Source organism: Trichosurus vulpecula, chromosome 4, assembly GCF_011100635.1.
Source record: "Trichosurus vulpecula isolate mTriVul1 chromosome 4, mTriVul1.pri, whole genome shotgun sequence".
Lineage (NCBI taxonomy): Eukaryota > Metazoa > Chordata > Mammalia > Diprotodontia > Phalangeridae > Trichosurus > Trichosurus vulpecula.
In genome coordinates, this window is record NC_050576.1 from 374,907,650 (window position 1) to 374,925,033 (window position 17,384).

General features: G+C 37.5%; 1 protein-coding gene across 1 annotated transcript in view; it reads right to left on the bottom strand.

The window, feature by feature from the left end:
• The window catches only part of FGF14 (fibroblast growth factor 14), a 248,499-nt gene that overhangs the window by 54,887 nt on the left and 176,228 nt on the right, over positions 1-17,384 (bottom strand). The gene's annotated exons all lie outside the window — the stretch shown is intronic.

Genomic DNA, 17,384 nt, shown 5'->3' on the forward strand with positions numbered 1-17,384 from the left:
CACTTTCCTCATATGTAGGAGGATAATATTACTTATGGTACCCACCTTAAAAGGCTGTTGAGAGGATCAAATGAGTTAATGTATGTAAAGCACTTTGAAAAAATTAACATGCTAAGTACGAGTTTTTATCTTTGCTGTTATTGCTTTTCAAAAGCTTATCAATCTTTGTATGTCCTTGCTAATATTGAATATCTAGTGGCAGCAGCAATGGAATTAAAGTTCTGCTTATCATACTTAACCTTATTTAGAGAGCATCTAGCTATACAACTCCTACTTGCCATATTGTTACTTTCCTGAAAAATATTAAACTAAAAGGAAGTAGATAGAAATAGTTTCTACTCAATGGCTTAAAATGTTTCCAACATTGACAAACTTATTGCCTAAGACAGAGCTTTGCAAGAAGCATGAATATTTGACAAAAAGTTACTCTACTGCTAACTTTAAAAATGCCTTTTTTCATGATAAGCGGGATGGCTTCAGAAAAACCTGGGAACACTTATATGAACTGATGCAAAGTGAAGTGAGCAAAATCAGAACATTGTACACAGTAACAGCAACATTGTATGATCATCAACTGTGAATGACTTTTTCGCAGCAATGCAATGATTCCGAAGCACTTATGATGAAAAATGCTATCCATCTCCAGACAGAGAACTGAGAGAGTCTGACTATGGATCAAAGCATACTTTTAAAATGTTATTTTTCTTGTTTTTTGTCTTTTCTTTTGCAACATGGCTAACATAGAAATATGTTTGGCATGATTTCACATGTGTAATTTATATAAAATTGCTTGCCTTCTCAGTGGGGGAAGAAGAGAATTTGGAACTCAAATTTTCAAAAAAATATGTTAAAACAAGTGTTAAAATTTTTACATGTAATTGAGAAAAAATAAAATGAAAGAAAAAAATAAAATTCATTTTTATTAAATATACGCCTTTCTTTTTCCATAGTTTTTGATAGTTTCTTTTTGAAGGACACTGCTTTGCTTCTTATTTCAGTAATCTTTTGTAAAAAGATATCACTACCATGGAGGCAAAAAAGTAGCAGCATTCTTTTATTTGGATTTTCAAACTTCTAAAACAGTGTTTATGCATTAACTAAAATCTTGTAAAGAAGTATTTTTCCTCTTTCCCTCTGCTTATCTATCTATCTATCTATCTTTCTATCTATCTATCATCTATCTGTAGGTTTGTCTGTGCCTAATTAGGATCTTCTTTTTTGCCTTTTATTTAATAAAGATGAAAAAGTAGGTTATGTTAGGATTAGGGTATTCATCCTAAGAGATTAAGTGAAACAAAGCCCTTCCTTTTTAGCTAATTTCTATCATCAAGGATTTATGAATCCACAGAACATATTCTTGAATCTGTAAATTAATCAAGGATCAGTCAGGAAAAAGAAAAGCATGTTTAAAAATCACAGATTAAACTCACAAAATATTCTGTTGTACCAAAGATGAAAACGTTAAAGAAAAAAAATTCTCATCTCATAGCTCAGATAAACTCTTTGAAAACTGGTGAAGAGAAAGTCATAGCAATAATTCACATTGTGCTTTAGTGGTTTTTAAAGATTCAAGACCACAGTGACTAATTGATGTAACTGGGACTGCCTGGTGAAGAGATCAAAGTACGGAATTCCCTCAAACAAGAATCCCTAGTGATGGGGAACCCCTCTGAGTCACCCACATTGCAGGCAGATGCTTATTTTGGGTCCTCTGGTATTTTCAAAGGCTATGAAAGTCCCCTCTCTTCCTCACTGGCAGCAGCTGGGAGAGTGTTGCCCTGCAGTAATCAGTGCATTACTCAATGGCATGGAACTAAAATAGAAAAATCTCTGTCTCCAGAGAAATAAATCAATAGAAGAATCAATAGAAAGGTCCCTGGGACAGCCCACTGTTCCATGTGTTAAAGCCAGGGAGCCTGGTAATTTCATGGGGTTTGAGAAATTGCTCTGGGGCTTGGTAAGTGGATTCGGTTTGGTCAAACAACATTGCTAATTTCTGGCCCCTTTAATTTGGAACCTCATCATATATAAAAAGGTCACTTTGTGTAGTGAACAAGGCCAGGTGCTCTAGGTGGTGACAATAACAAAGGATGATATCAGCCAAGTGTACAGATGAATGAAATAGTAATCCCCTCCAATGCTTTCACTCTGTGTATGACCACTGTATTAGGGCAGAGGATAGAATGAACTTGTGTTTCTATGAACCCACCTCAATAGAATGAATATCAGAAACTATTATAATTGTTAGAGCTCGGAGCCAGAAGAGACCTTTTAGAAGTCTTTTAGAATAACTCCTTCATTTTACAGATGGGGAAACTGAGACTCAGGGTGAGAGTAACTTGTCCAACATCACAAAATAGGATTTGAACCCAAATCCTCCAAATGCAGAACCACTCTTTTTTCCATAGTACCATGCTGCCTAGACTTAATGACCATTAGTGAAAAGATGCTTTTCAGCAGATCTAGATTCTGGTATACAAAAGCAGACTTATTGGTTAAACTGTTTTTAAGGGGGTTGAGCCTCTACGAAGTAGAATTCTGCTTGACAGATGGTGCCGTTACATAGCACTAACAACCTTCCAGTTATGCAAGTTTTTAAATACCGTACCCTAGATACTCAATAGGTTAAATTTGGCTGCAACAGAATAATTTCTTCAGTAACTATTTTAACCTGTTTGTTAAAAAGACTGTCTTTTGAATTCACAGACAATGCCCCACCTCTCGTACAGAATGCATTACATGTTCAAGGAGAACAAGCGTGTGTCTGTTGTTCCCCCTTTCCTGCTTTCTGCTTAGAGTCAGACAGGATATTATCTTTCAAGATCTACCACCTTGGGATGTTGGGGATGTGGTAGAGGAGGACTACATAAATTGATTGAATTCATGAAGAACATGTTGGAACTGCAAAATGTGATCTGCAATGCCTTGCTGTGAAAGTTTTCTGGGTCTTTGCAAAGTGAAAACTACAATGCATGGAAAACGATTTAATGTGTCATGTCCTTCCTTATGTCACCATGTTAAATACCTATTTGGTGACCTGCAAGGTGCCACTTTTCACAGAACTCTGGTAACTGTGAATGTCACATTTCATTCACCTAAATCTGCATCAAACCATTACTCCTCTTCTTGTCATAATATCCCTGAGGATCATTTCCAACCCAGTCAATGAGTCATAATATGGTAGACTGCTCATAAAGCTTCAGGGAACACTTTTTAATATCCTGTCAAACACATACCCGGACTTCAGCCTTTAGCCTTCATTTCAGTTATGATAAGGTGTAGAGCCATCTTTCCAAGAACTAGCCTCCATTTCTCTTTTCCATCGCAAAGAAAGCCAAGTGCAGAGTAATACTAGCACTTGAAACTAGGAAGGTGAGACCTGGACAGAGGTTGATGAATGTGTTTGGGTGGGATTATGTGTAAGTGGAGAAAAGGGACAAAGTCAGGAAGAAGATAATTTAAGAACTAATGGCTGCCACCACTACATAACATTCAATGTGACAAATCAGAAGTCGTTGCTTGCCTATTAGTGGTCTTCGGAAGTGAATAATAATGTCAACAGAAATGAACAACAAGCACTTCAAATATAATACATTGCCTAGTGATATAAGTTCATTCATTGTGCAAAGAAAGGTTTCTAAGCATGCTCTAGAGTACACATGGGCATAATTAATAAAAATAGCTAACATTTACAAGGCACTTTAGGTTGTAAAAAAATATTTTCCATATGCTATCTCATTTAATCCTTACAATAACCATGTCAGGTAGGTGTCATACAGGTGAGTAAAAGGATCTGAGCAGAATTTGAACTTAGGTCTTCCTCACTATTTAAATCCATAGTTCTATCTACTATGCCCTCTTGACGATTCTTTATCATCTTTAACATAAGGGTAATATTTGGTAAGACTGTCGGACTATGTTAAGTGCATAGCTACTGCTTTACTGTTTATAATAGTTGAATTTTGGTAGTGAATTGTATTCGTTAATTAGTATATTAAGACAATCTCTTGGTTGTATGTTTCATGTATTAATAGTATGGCATGCATAAAAAAATTCACAAAGCATCAAAGAACCTCATTTTTCTACTATTTAAATCCCCTTCTCTGCCATTGACTCCCTTTATGATAGAGATTAATACTTCATAGTATCAGAATTGATTAGTTTGTGTTTTGGCTGCTACATTTTCCTGCTCACCCTCTTCTGCTAAAGATGTTAATGAGCAAAAAGGAAGGAGCCCAAAGGAGAAGCAAAAGGCAGGAGCATGAATAATTCCCAAAGTACATAATCATCCCCTAAATAATCAAGATTACATGAGGGAAATAAAAAAGTTCTGAATTCCTTAGACTCTTCAGATGGTTATTTTTTCTTTATATATTCACTTGAGCTTGAATTATGTTAACATTTTATTAGGAAGAAAAACTACCCCACTCAAACCGTGTCTGCAATTCAGTTCTGCAAACACTCCTGTGTCTTAATTCCTCATATCCCATTTCTCTAGGGGCCGTGGCTATTTTGTTTTCCTCAGACAATAAGAAATCTCCGTTTTGTGGGCAGGGGCTCTCTTTGCTCCACTCATCTTCCATTCTGCAGGTCTTCCGTGGCCAGTATCTGAAGACATTTTAAAGGCATTTCTAAATAGTGGACCACAGGGCATTGGTAGTTTTGCAGAGGTTTTTAATGAACTTTAGCATCCTCCACTCCTTTTATTTCTGTTGGTTTTGTGAGTCTCTCTCCTCTAATTTCAGGTGTAACAGGAGTTAATAATGGTGGGTAGGTAAAAAAGGAATATATAAAAAGAAAAAAAATAAGCACTTTTGTGGTAGAACTGGTAAAATCTAAATTTGAAAACAGCTTGCATATGCCAATTATACGCAGAGATTCTCTCAGCTGGAGCTGCCAGCCCATGCGAGTTTCCAGCTGAAACATGTACAGACACTTTAAAATTTTGGAGCAGGGTACAGGGGCCACTACCACATAAATGGAAGAATGCCTGAAATGACTGGTCCTCCCTCCCTCCCTCCCTCCCAAACTTCAACAGAGAGCACCAGTCACTACGTAGCTAGTCAAATACAAAGGAAAGTTGGCAATTGTTTTTTGTTTTTTTGCTTTTTTTAGTAATGATGTGTAACTGTCGTTCCTTACACCCAAATCTGGAACAAATCTTCAAGGGTCAAGGTGAATGCCAATTTGTCCCCTGGAATTCCTACCCTGGGAATGAATTGTTCTGATTAGGGATTGCTTGGGTGCTCACACTGGTCTGCTGAATCTATCCAGTCTCAGACTCCAATCTTTGCTATACATACCATCTAGCCACCTATCATCTTCCCATCTGGCTTTCTGCTCTGTTGAAGTACACCCATTCTGCTCTTGCTCTGTGAACCTTAAGCAAAACAATAATACTGTTGCTTCCTCATGCCTGGAACTCTCTCTCCCTCCTCCGCTTTGACTACTCAAGTCCCTGGCTGTTTTTAAGTCCCAACTAAAATCTCACCTCATTATTTGGGTTTTGATGGCTCAGAGTGAGTATAAATAGCAATTGTATCTATTCTGGCCAGAAACTCTAAGGGTCTTCCCCTCCCAAACTGATTCTTTTATGAAGGTAAACTAAATTGCTTAAATTCCTACCTAGAATGGGCATTGCCTCAGACAAACTGACACCTGGGAAAGACCTTCGTTCAAAAAGCCAAAGTCTCCCACTACATCCACAGCCATCTCCAGTTGTCTTGACCTATGTGTTGCCACTGGACTCAGAATGACTGTGGAGGAGAACATGAGGTTGATGAGCCTGCACAGCTCTGCCTCACTTAAATCCAATTAATTTACTTGCAAGTCAAGTCATCACCTTCCTGATGTCATTGCTCTTCTTCAAGAACAAAAGACAGACAGAAAAATTCCACCTTCTGCAGAAAGCCTTCCCTAACACTTTTTAATTGCAGTGCCTTCCATCTGCTATTTTTATCCTATATATTCTGTATATAACTTGCTTTGTATATACTTGTCTGCATGTTGTCTCCCATTAGATTGTAACCTCCTTGAGGGCAGGGACTGTATTTTGCCTCTTTTTGTATCCCCAGTGCTTAGCACAGCACCTGGCACATCATTGGAAAATGTTCATTGATGGAGTGATGGGAAAATGTATGCCAGTTGACTTATCTATTCACTGGCTCCACTCACTATACATGTGATTTTTCAGCTCAAAACACCTTTCCCTGGTCAGCATGTGGCCAGATATGTTATCATCCTAATTAGAAAATAACTTCCTTCAAGGCAGGAGCAATATTAATTAAGGTGGGACTTTTTTTTTTTTTTTTTACTGTTTTCTCTTTTAGAATGCTAAAGTAATCAATTGCCTTTGATTAAGTCTTACTGGGTGCAAAGCCCCAAGCCCACACCCTTTTGCTGATTAGATATGAAGCCTCCAGGGGCCCTAAGAAGGGTATATAAACTCAGAGGTTATGGTTTTGTTTGGGGCTCTCACTCACTAGAAGAGTGTTGTATGATTTGATCAGATGAGACTCTGGGTAGCCACTGGAGCCCCCCGACTTTGGAAAAACCCAGATGTTGTTGCTTCTCTGGTAACTACGTATTGCTGTAGATAGACTGGTTTGTGTTATTTGCTCTGTTTATATAATTTATGCTTGTAATTTCTGGTTGTATTTGCTCTGAAGTTCAGGGTTTTGTCTTTTCCCCTGAACTGAGTGAATGATATATGTATGTTTAATTAAATTAAGATTGTTAACCCCTTAAAGTTGCTTTCCTTAGAAAAGCAGATGAAAGAACCTGTGCTGGCAGCTCTTGTTCCTGGTCTTGTTGGGCCTTTCACCCCCACAGCAGCTGCTTGCTAGCAACATTGTTGTTACAGCAGGATTGAATGAAGTAAGTTCCTTTTTCGTTTATTCTCAACAGTTATCTAATTCTATATTTACATCTTCCTTGCCGACCACAGTTCTTGGCACATAGTAAGCACATCATAAATGCTTTTCATTCATTCATTAATGAATATTCATTAAATGTATTCAGTAAGCCACAATTGATCAAGGGTCCCATGGTGAAAAGCTGTATAAAATCTACCTCATTTCAGGCTGAGGTATTATTTTCCTTCAGGGAATATATGCAATCTATCCAATAGGTATGCTTTTATATATATCATATACATATATATATATATATATATACATACATATATCTGTGGGTACATGTGTATGCTTTTATATATTACATATTTGTGTATGTATACACACACATATGTGTGTATGTGTATACACACACACACACACACACACACATATATATATCCTTCACACTAATTTGTGATTTGGATAAACAGATTTAGTAATAATGACAACAGATAACATTTAACACTAAGATTTGGAAAGCATTTTCTACACATTACCTAATTTTAGTCTTACCAAAACTCTGTGAAATAGTTATGAAGTTACTACTGGTATTTTTACCCCCTATTTATAGATGAGGGGACTAAAGGCTAAAGGAATTAAGTGACATGTACACCCTATTCGATATACCATTCTAATGTTCTACTCTTCTACACTGAACTCTTCTAATGGAAGTAATAGGGAACCAATCTGAATGCTGATTTTTCTGCACAAGGACTGTTGCCTGAAAAGGTAGACAAAAGAACTATTTTCCACTGCTAATGATTCTCCACAGGCTTCTATCAGCAGAAGGCAAGCTATTAATTGCACTAAGCTCTGTAATATTAGAAAGCTCCCTTACTAAAAATCCATAGCAGCATAAGTGATTGATGTAGCATCCATCATAGAAAGACAAAGTGGATGAAAAACTCATACTGGTCAGACCATAACAGGCATCTAGGCAACAGCCTGTCAGGATAGATTATCCACTGAAATGCTGGATGATCTATCTATCTATCCATCCATCCATCCCTCTTAGGCTTCATATTGCAGATGGGCAATACAATCCACCCAGAATTAAAGAGGAAAAAGAGTTTAATCACATTTGATAAATTGTGCAAGGTTTAGAATCACCCAAAATAAATTGCTGCTGCCAAAAATCTCATTCCTTAAAAAATAATTTTCTCATTGGTGCTATCAGTCTAAAAATCATGGGATGCAATCATCTCAGAAGAATAAAAATTACAAATAACCCAAAGGGTGATGGAAAGGTGTATAGATCACATAATAACAATGTATGAATAAGCTTGGAATGTATTCTCAATGATATGTTTGATTGGTAAAGAAACTGAAAGAATGAGAGAACAAATAAATAGCCTACATGATAAACTGTGTTTTGGTGGGAATAGGGGAACACAGGAAAATTTTCCTATAGAAAGTAGAATTGCAGTTAAGTCTTGAAAGAAGTCAGGTAAATAAATAGGAGGATTTGAGGAGCAACAGCAGTCCAGAAATGAGGGAGAGCCAGTGAAGGTTATGGAGGTGAAAGATTGGGAGCTGGGAGATGTATTATTGTGTCTGAGGAAAAGCAAGTACGGCAGTGCTGACTTGAGTGCATTGAGGGGAGTAAAATGTAAAAAGACTGGAAAAATAGGAAGGGTCCACTTTGTAAAGAACTTTAAATGCCAAACAGAGGGTTTATATTTGATTCTGAAGCCAGTGGAGTTTATTGAGTTGGGGGAAAGATGCTGTCATGATGTGTACTTTAAGAAAATAATTTGTTAATGGAGAATGGATTGTAATGGGGAGAGTCTTGTGGGAGGCCAACTAGAAGGCTATAGATCATATTTGACTTGATAAAGGCCTATACTGGGGGGTGGTTGTATGAGTGGGGAAAAAAAAAAAAGAAATGCTGTGCAGGTAGAATTGGCAAGATTTGGCAATAAATTGGGCATGTGGAGTCAGCATGAGAATGGAACCAAGTATGACACTCAGATCATGAGTGTGGATGATTGGAACAATGGTGGTGTGCCCAAAGCTACATAGTACTGGACTCAGGTTTGACTACAAGTCTCGAAGATTTTAGTGAGGATGAAAAGAACCATGCAATAAACAAATAGATCATTTTTTTATCAATAGCAAAGTAATTAAGGGGGAAGGACATAACAAACACTGTATTGGCGTAATCTAAACCAGAATCTTAGAGTTCATCAATATGTAAACGCCACTTAGTAAACATCACTTAAGATCCTGTCAGATGTCTTCGTGAAAACAAAAAGGATCTTCCAATTTAATTCGCTCCAGAAGAAAAGGTCCCAGAAAGAAATTTACAGATCTCCTACAGAAACCTGTTTTTAAACAAAATCTTTCCAAGTAAATGTTTTATTGTAGGCTTATACTTTACTAATAGTATTACAATACTTTGTCTTTAATTCACAGAAGGCTTTAGAAAGCCTCAATGAGGCTAACATTATGTATGATATGAGGTTAAATGGGCATGTTTCAGGTTTTAATTACATAGCCTAAGAACTGTTAGTTTTTTTTTATGTATTAGACTGAGAGCTGCTCCTTTCATTGGGGCTAAGTTAAAAATCAGGATAAAGGCATTATTTCATTATCTTTATTTCTGTGGCCTGAATTCCATTATGCCACAAAAGAAAAAAAAATTAAAACTCTTAATGTAGGGCCCAGAATTCTGCAGAGGAATTACACAGAATAAAATTTTCACAGTTTGGGTTCTAATGTACCTAGCATTAAAGTACCTTTTTGTTTTTGTTTGTTTTCAGGGTAGGCTTATCTTTTACTGTATAACCTAAGAGCTAATTCTTTGATCCACAGTTTGGGAAACTAGAATCTTTGCATTTTAGGTTTCTGTAGGTTCAGGAGAGGATAAAAGAATGTATCTGGTTGTTCAAACCTATGTTTCCACAGCACATAAATTATGTTCTCTCTGAGAGAACTCCCACAAGATACATGGGATCCCAGGAGCCATGAACAATGGCCTTCAACTACTCAGAGAATTTTAGAGCTGGAAGAGACGAGAAATTTTGTCTAGTCCAAGACTTCCCATTTGGCAAATGAGAAAACTAAGACTCTAGGGTCTCACTAACTAACCCATAAAGCTAGAGAGATGCTAAATTGGGATAAGAAAATAGTCATTCGGTGAAGAACAGCAAGAAAAAAAAAAGCACTTATTGTGAGTAGTGAATCACTAGTAGTGTTAAAGTGGGGAAACACAAAATTTTGATAAATTTAGCTCTTGTATCACTAAATCAAGAGTTCTTTCCACTACTCCATATCTTTTATGCCACCAGGTACTTATTAGCACCTAGAGTTTAGAAACAGAAAGTTGATAGTTCCTCTTTAGCGTAGCTGTAGACAATTTTTCTTTTACCACGGTGGGACAGCTAGGTGGCATGGTAGATAGAATTCTAGACCTGAAGTCAGGAAGACCTGAGTTCAAATCCTGCCTCAGCCTTACCTGGGCAAGTCACTTAACTCTGTGTGTCTCAGTTTCCTCCTCTGTAAAATGACAGAGAAGGAAATGGGAAACCACTACAGCATCTTTGCCAAGAAAACTCTAAATAAAGTCACAAAGAGTTGGAAATGATAGAAATGACTGAATAGCAACAAACAACAAGCATTATTCAGAGAGGAGACTTGGCAGTAGGTCATTGAGCTCTTCAAAGGGAGGCACTGTCTCATTTTTCTTCTTGGTATGACATGGTGCATTGTATAGCGTCTTACACACAGAAAACTGTTTAAGTGGTGGCAAAGGACTGGAATTGAAGGGATGCCTGTGAATAGGGGAATGGTTAAACAAGTGGTGGCATATGCTTATAATGGAATATTACTGTGCTATAAGAAACAATGAGTTGGCTGATTTTAGAAAAACATGGAAAGACTTGCATGAAATAATGAAGAGTGAAATGAGCAGAACCAAGAGGGCGTTGTAACAGCCTTATTTTTCCAAGAGCAAATGTAAACAACTCAATTATTTGGAGTATGATAAATACTGAAATTGACTACACAGTAAGATTCTATCCCCCTCCAGAGAAAGAACTGATAAATAGAAGTATGCTTAGTGTGGTTTTATTCAAACACACACACACACACACACACACACACAGACACGTGTGTGTCTGTGTGTGTGTGTGAGAAATGGTGGCCTTCTCTGGTGCAAAGGAGAGGGGGACAATCCAGAACTTAAAATGTAACAAAAAATAAATAATTTTTTTTAAAAAACATTGTTTAGTAAATGTTTAATTAAGTTAAATAGTAAATTAAATGAATGTCTCATTTGGAAAAAAACAAAAACAAAAACCATTTCACAAAAGGAAAGACAGTCAACTACCTACCATAAATGAACTATTGCTTGTCCTTCTGGGCCTGAGAATCTTTTGCAAGATTCTCTTGCCTAAAGCAGTGAGCATGAAAAGATTAACAGTGATGTCTTTAGGGTAGTTCCAGAGGGCAATGCACAAAAGGTCATCCCCCATCCTGTGGGGTGTGAAATTCTACAGTAAAATTGGAATCACTTCTCCATATCCTGGAGGGAACTGCCGGAGTAGGATGGATAGCTTCTGAATCACTGGGAAAAGAGGTAATACAGCAAACCTTCATATTCTCATCACTATTCTTGGAAACTTCATTAACTTTTTAAACTATCTCCTGATGCCATATGACTCACCAAGATCTAGGGAGCTTTCATTTAAAAGAACCTCAACCCGGGACACTAGATTTTTTTTTCTTTAGGGTATTTACATATTTGAAAGCTTCCCTTGAACACAAATTCTTTTACCCATCCTGGGAATATTTGTACTCACAGGTCAGTTTACTAGAAGGCAGATGAATCTTCCTCCTCTGGATTGTAGAGTAACCCTGTGGGTCACTGGGGTTTCTAGATGAGCATTTATGAAACCTCATCCATTACTTTCCCTATTAATTACACAAATACTTAATCAGCTTTTAGGGGAAAAAATGTTTATAGTAGAATAAAAGTAGTTGATACAAAGAACAATTCCTCCAAAAGTTTTGGGTATACTGTCCCACAAATACACATGGGGTCTATGGGGAGAATGACCACAAACTTAAAGAACAGAAATTTTGAGGCAAATGTATAGAGAACCAGATGGGAACACTGCCATATGGCAAAGGAAAATTACAGATTTCATTCATTCATTCATTTATTTTTTTTCTTCAGGCCTGTGATTTCATTAGTGTGAGGAAAAGTGATACAGACAAGCATTCACATGTGTACATAAATACATAAATTATATACATATATACACAGATATTATTCCTGTGATTTCATGGGTTTACAGAACTCCTCGTAAGAAAATCTTCTCTGTAAGTTCAAGTTACTAAATGTTCCACAATATATATAGTCTCAGAAAGTTTCTTGAACATTGAAATAGCTAGGGTCTTGTTCACGGTGATACACCTTGTGACTTAGGGGTGGGGAACCTGTGGCCTCAAGGCCACATGTGACTTTCTAGGTCCTTTGGTGCAGCCTTTTGATCAAGTCCAAGTTTTATAGAACAAATCCTTTTATTAAGGGGATTTATTCTGTGAAGTCTGGATTCAGTCAAAGGGCTGCACTTGAGGACTCTGAGGGCCGCGTGTGGTATTGAGGCTGCAGGTTCCCCTCCCCACCCCCCTCCTCAGCTTGTGTCCAAGTCTAGAATTTAACTTATATATTCCTGACTTACAGGCTGGTTGTTTATCCATTATGCCTAGATGCCACACCCATATATGTGTGAAACTGCATGCTTACGCACATACATGTACCATACAGAGACATGCATACATACATGTACTACACACAATGAAAGTGTATATTACAGATGTATGTGTGTATGATATACACATATTAGAGGTGTATATTACGGATATAAATACGTACATATATCACATAGCATAGGTTTACAGATCTCAGTCAGTAGTGTGCAAAGCTAGATAAGGCGAGACAGAGATTGTAAATTCAACTCAGCCTGAGCCCAATATTACCCTGTAAGTGTAGGAAAATCAACCTGACCCTCTCTAATTTTGTTTCTGCACTTGAAAAATATGAATGGAAACTAACAAAATAATAATGGAGACTAACAAATCACCTTCCTTTCATATATTTAGATAAAAGAAAGTGATATAAACATACTAAAATGATGTAATCAAAAGATCACAAGCAGCTGCCATTCAAATGATTTTATTCCAGGTGAGGCAGATTCAAAGGCAACCAGGGCCCCTTGGTTACAGGGTGGGGAAGCTTGGGCTTTGTTGCTAAGGAAACCTGTACAAAGGCCAGAGAGCAAACAAACAACCAGGATGGAGTGTGGGAAGCCACAAAAGACTGAGGTGTTAGCAATAAATCTTAACTGCATTTTTAAAAAGCCATTATTCACCAGGTTTTCCACAAATTAAGACACTTTCTTTTAACTAATCAAAAGTTGTATTCGCATGGAAGAACAAATTAACCTGAATCCAGCTCTGACATAGTAAGTATAGCCTCCTGCTTCTTCTAATCTTCCTTTTAGGGTGGGTGACCAGGGCAAAATATTCCCTAGTAACTTGAGTCCATTTAGATTTGTGGATGAGGCTGGGGGGGGGGGGGGCATTTCCCCCACCCACCCCCTTCTCGACTCCAGAGTGAATGACAGATGGATCTGCCTTCTATGATCAATTTTGCATTTGCTGATGGTTGAAAGTCAGTGAAATTCATTATTAATTAAATTGGAATTCCCCCTAAATCATCAGTGAGCTCAAGAGAAAGATAGGCCTATCAACTAGAATATATTACAACCAAAATAAGCATGCAAAATGGAGATAAATTATATGACTTAGTGAAGCAGTATGGAATGTCGGGAAGAAGAGGCAACGAACAAATGACTGGAGGCCAAAAATAAAAGTAAATTGTAGGGTCAGATTAATTTTGGTGAATAAAACTCCACTGACACTCATCCATTAAAAAAAAAAAACAATTAGCAAGTGGATTTTTTAATTATCCAAAGACATAAAACAGACACTTTATGACACACCCTCATTACTACACATCAAAATGCATGTGCAATAAGTGATTTAGTATAAGTCATATAAACAGAGGATTATAATGAGAAGGGACCTTAGAGTCCATTGAATCCAATCTTCACTTTGCACATGGGGAAACTGAGGCACAAAAGGCATTAATGATCTGCTTATTGTCACACAACAAATAAAGATCTAAGGAAAGATTTGAACCCTGATCCTTTTGACTCTAAATTTACTGCTCTATACATGAAAGTTGGCTACGTTTTTGTTGATGATTTCAAAAGACGGTATTTTGAAGTTATGCTTCAATTCATATTAGCTATTGACCCTCCCTTCCCCACACCCTGAGTGACTCACAAAGTTAAACATACATTAGACAGATCACTTTTCTGATAAACTAAAGTGCTTTTATATAAACTATTTCTTCTTGCATTAAAGAATGTTACTGTGAAAGTAGTATTAACATGTCTATTTCCAAAGATGGCAAGGCACATGAATGCATTTGCTTAGCAGAGAACATGGCATGATATACAGAATTATGGACTTGTAGTAGAAGACCTGAGTTCAAATTCCTCTGCAGATATTCACTAGAAGGATTATACTAAGAAAACCATTTACGGCAGGAAGGAAACAAGCTTTCATTTAGTGTCTATTATGTAGCAGGCACATTTTATGTGCTAAGCACATTTTATAAATATTAGTTCATTTGATTTTCACAACTCTGGGAGGTAAATATTATTATCTTCATTTTACAGATGAAGAAACTAAGGCAGGCAGAGGTTGACTTACCCAGGGTCACAAAGCTAGTAAGTGTTGGAGGTTACATTTGAACTCAGTTCTTCCTGACTCCAGGCCCAGCGTTCTATCCACAAGGCCACCTCACTGCATCTGGATTAGCCAAGAACTGCTTGGGGCTTCAGTCTCCTCATACCACAAAATGAGGACAACCATTATGATTGTCCTCCCCGCCCTGCGCCAATGGGGTTACTGTGAGGAGGAAACAAGTAACTGTATATAGAGGACGGCTGGTACATTTCTGTGATGCAACCCTCTCAATGTAAGAGTCCATTTCAAGAGGCGATGTGGGATAATGGAGAGCATGCTGAATTGGAGTCAAAAAAATTCATTTGGAGTCCTGACATTTACTGGGTGACCCTGGACACTCTATTAAGCCCTCTGAAACCCCGTTCATCCAGCGATAGGATGCGGATAAAAATCATATGAGTAAAATATTATATATACACATACACACATATATCACATTGCTTCACATACACAAATGTGAGGCATCATTATTAATTACACTGCCATCATCATCATAACGAGGAGGAGCAGTATAGCCAACATTTACATCGCACTATGTATCTGGCACTATACTAAGCACTTTACAATTGTTGTGTCATTTGACTCTCACAACCACCCTAGGAGGTTGTTGTTATCATTATCCCCCTTTACAGAAGAGGAAATTGAGGCAAATAGAGGTTAAGTGACTTATCCAGGGTCACACAGCTGGTAAGTGTCTGAGGCTGGATCTGAACTCCAGGACTGGTGCTCCATGAACTGTGTCACCTAGCTGCCCCGTCATTATAGGTATATGTTTGAGGGCTAGACTCACTCAACTATGAATTAGGTATAATTAATGTGTCCTTGAGCAGCTAGCATCAAACTAAGCTGGTCCACACTCATTTACCCATACTGACTGCAAGTCATATCGTCATTTCCCTGATGTCATGGTCCTCTTCGAAAACAAAGGACAAACACAACAACTGATGCTGACGTCCACAAAATAACTGCCTTATTATTTGTGGATGGAGAAAGAAGAAGGGACAAACTCAGACCTCTTCACACAGAATGCACTAAAAGACAAATTAATTAAAACGAAGAATAATCAGTCTAGTTACAACAGGTTTTTGAATGGTGAAGTGAAGAAGTCATTTGAGAGATCAAGAAAAATATACTCAGATTATGGCTGCAAATTAAGGAGATTTAAGCTATTAAGATAGCATAGAGGCTGATCTTTGGTGGAACACAGATTTGGGGAACACTCCCTTCCCTTCCACACCACGTAGAAAAGTCTCCATTAGATGGATGTTAATCACATTCTGATCCACAAGAATCAATAATCAATTCAAGGCTGGGATTGATTCTGGACACTTTATGTCGGCATGCATTCAGTTCTCTTTATCTACTTTGTCATAGCAGAAGGAAAAAAGGACAAGAAAACTGGAATATCACCTTTTTAAAGTTCTTAGATCATAGCTCACTGAATCTCAAAGATGAGTGATTTTAGAGACTATTTTAGATAGGAAAACTATTAGCTAGAGATTAAATGATTCATCTAAAATGCTACTAGTTAGCTGAGCTGGGAAACCCAGGTCTCCTGGTTCCCAGCCTCGTCTTCTTTGCTGACCCGTAGATTAAGAATGTCAAGACAATCTGGGAGAAGTTCCCTCTTGGCATGCGTCAGAGAATTTTGTCCTGTTTGATGTTTTAATCGACCATTTGAATGAAAACAAGAAGGAATATTTATCTAATTGGATGGTAACAAGAGTGGCAGGGACAGCTAATAGAGAATCAGTATTCTAAAAGGCCACACAAAATTTAATCCAAATCAGTTAACATTTATTTAGCACTTGTTATGTCTAAAGCATGGGGCAAGGTGACAAATGTGACAAAATGAAATACAGATCCTATCATAAAATCAGAGATTTAGAGCTGGAAGGGACCTCAGAAATATGCCAGTACACCACTCTCATTTTTTTCAGATGAGAAAGACAAAACCCATAATGTAAGTTCAATAAACCCCTCAAATTTATGAGTACAAGATGTGAGAGAAGAACATTTTTCTTTATCTAAAAAGATTTTTGTGGTCACTTTTGTTTGTTATCTTTGAATGAGCCAACTATGTGAGAAGTTCTGAAAAAAAAAGCTTTTAAATGTTCAATTTTAGGCCTCATTATTAGAAGCACAATGTCCACAGTAAAAAAAAAAAAATAGAGAGAGAGTACACACTGTATTTTGCACAGATGAGACCATGTCTAGGGTGGAGCATTCAGTTTGTAGAATATTTTAAGAGAAAATAAAAAAGTAAAGAATGTATCTACAATGTGTAAATTCACAATAGATGAGTTTGTAGTCCCAGGATGAAGCCCAATTGGAGGAGCACAGAAAGTGCTTAATAAATGCTGCATTGAGGAGAGGAACCAAGATGCTGAATGAGCTAGAAACTGCTGCATTTGCTAAAGAGTTGAAGAAAATGGCAAAATTGTATTTAGAAAAGAAAAGATTGGAGCAGCTAGGTGGTGCAGTGAGTAGAGCATTGGCCCTGTAGTCAGGAGGACCTGAGTCCAAATCCAGCCTCAGACACTTGACACACTTACTAGCTGTGTGACCCTGGGGAAGTCACTTAACCCCAATTGCCCTGCTTTCCCCCCTCCAAAAAAAAAAAAGATGTAGGGGGTATCTTGTAGTCATCTATAGCAATGTGAA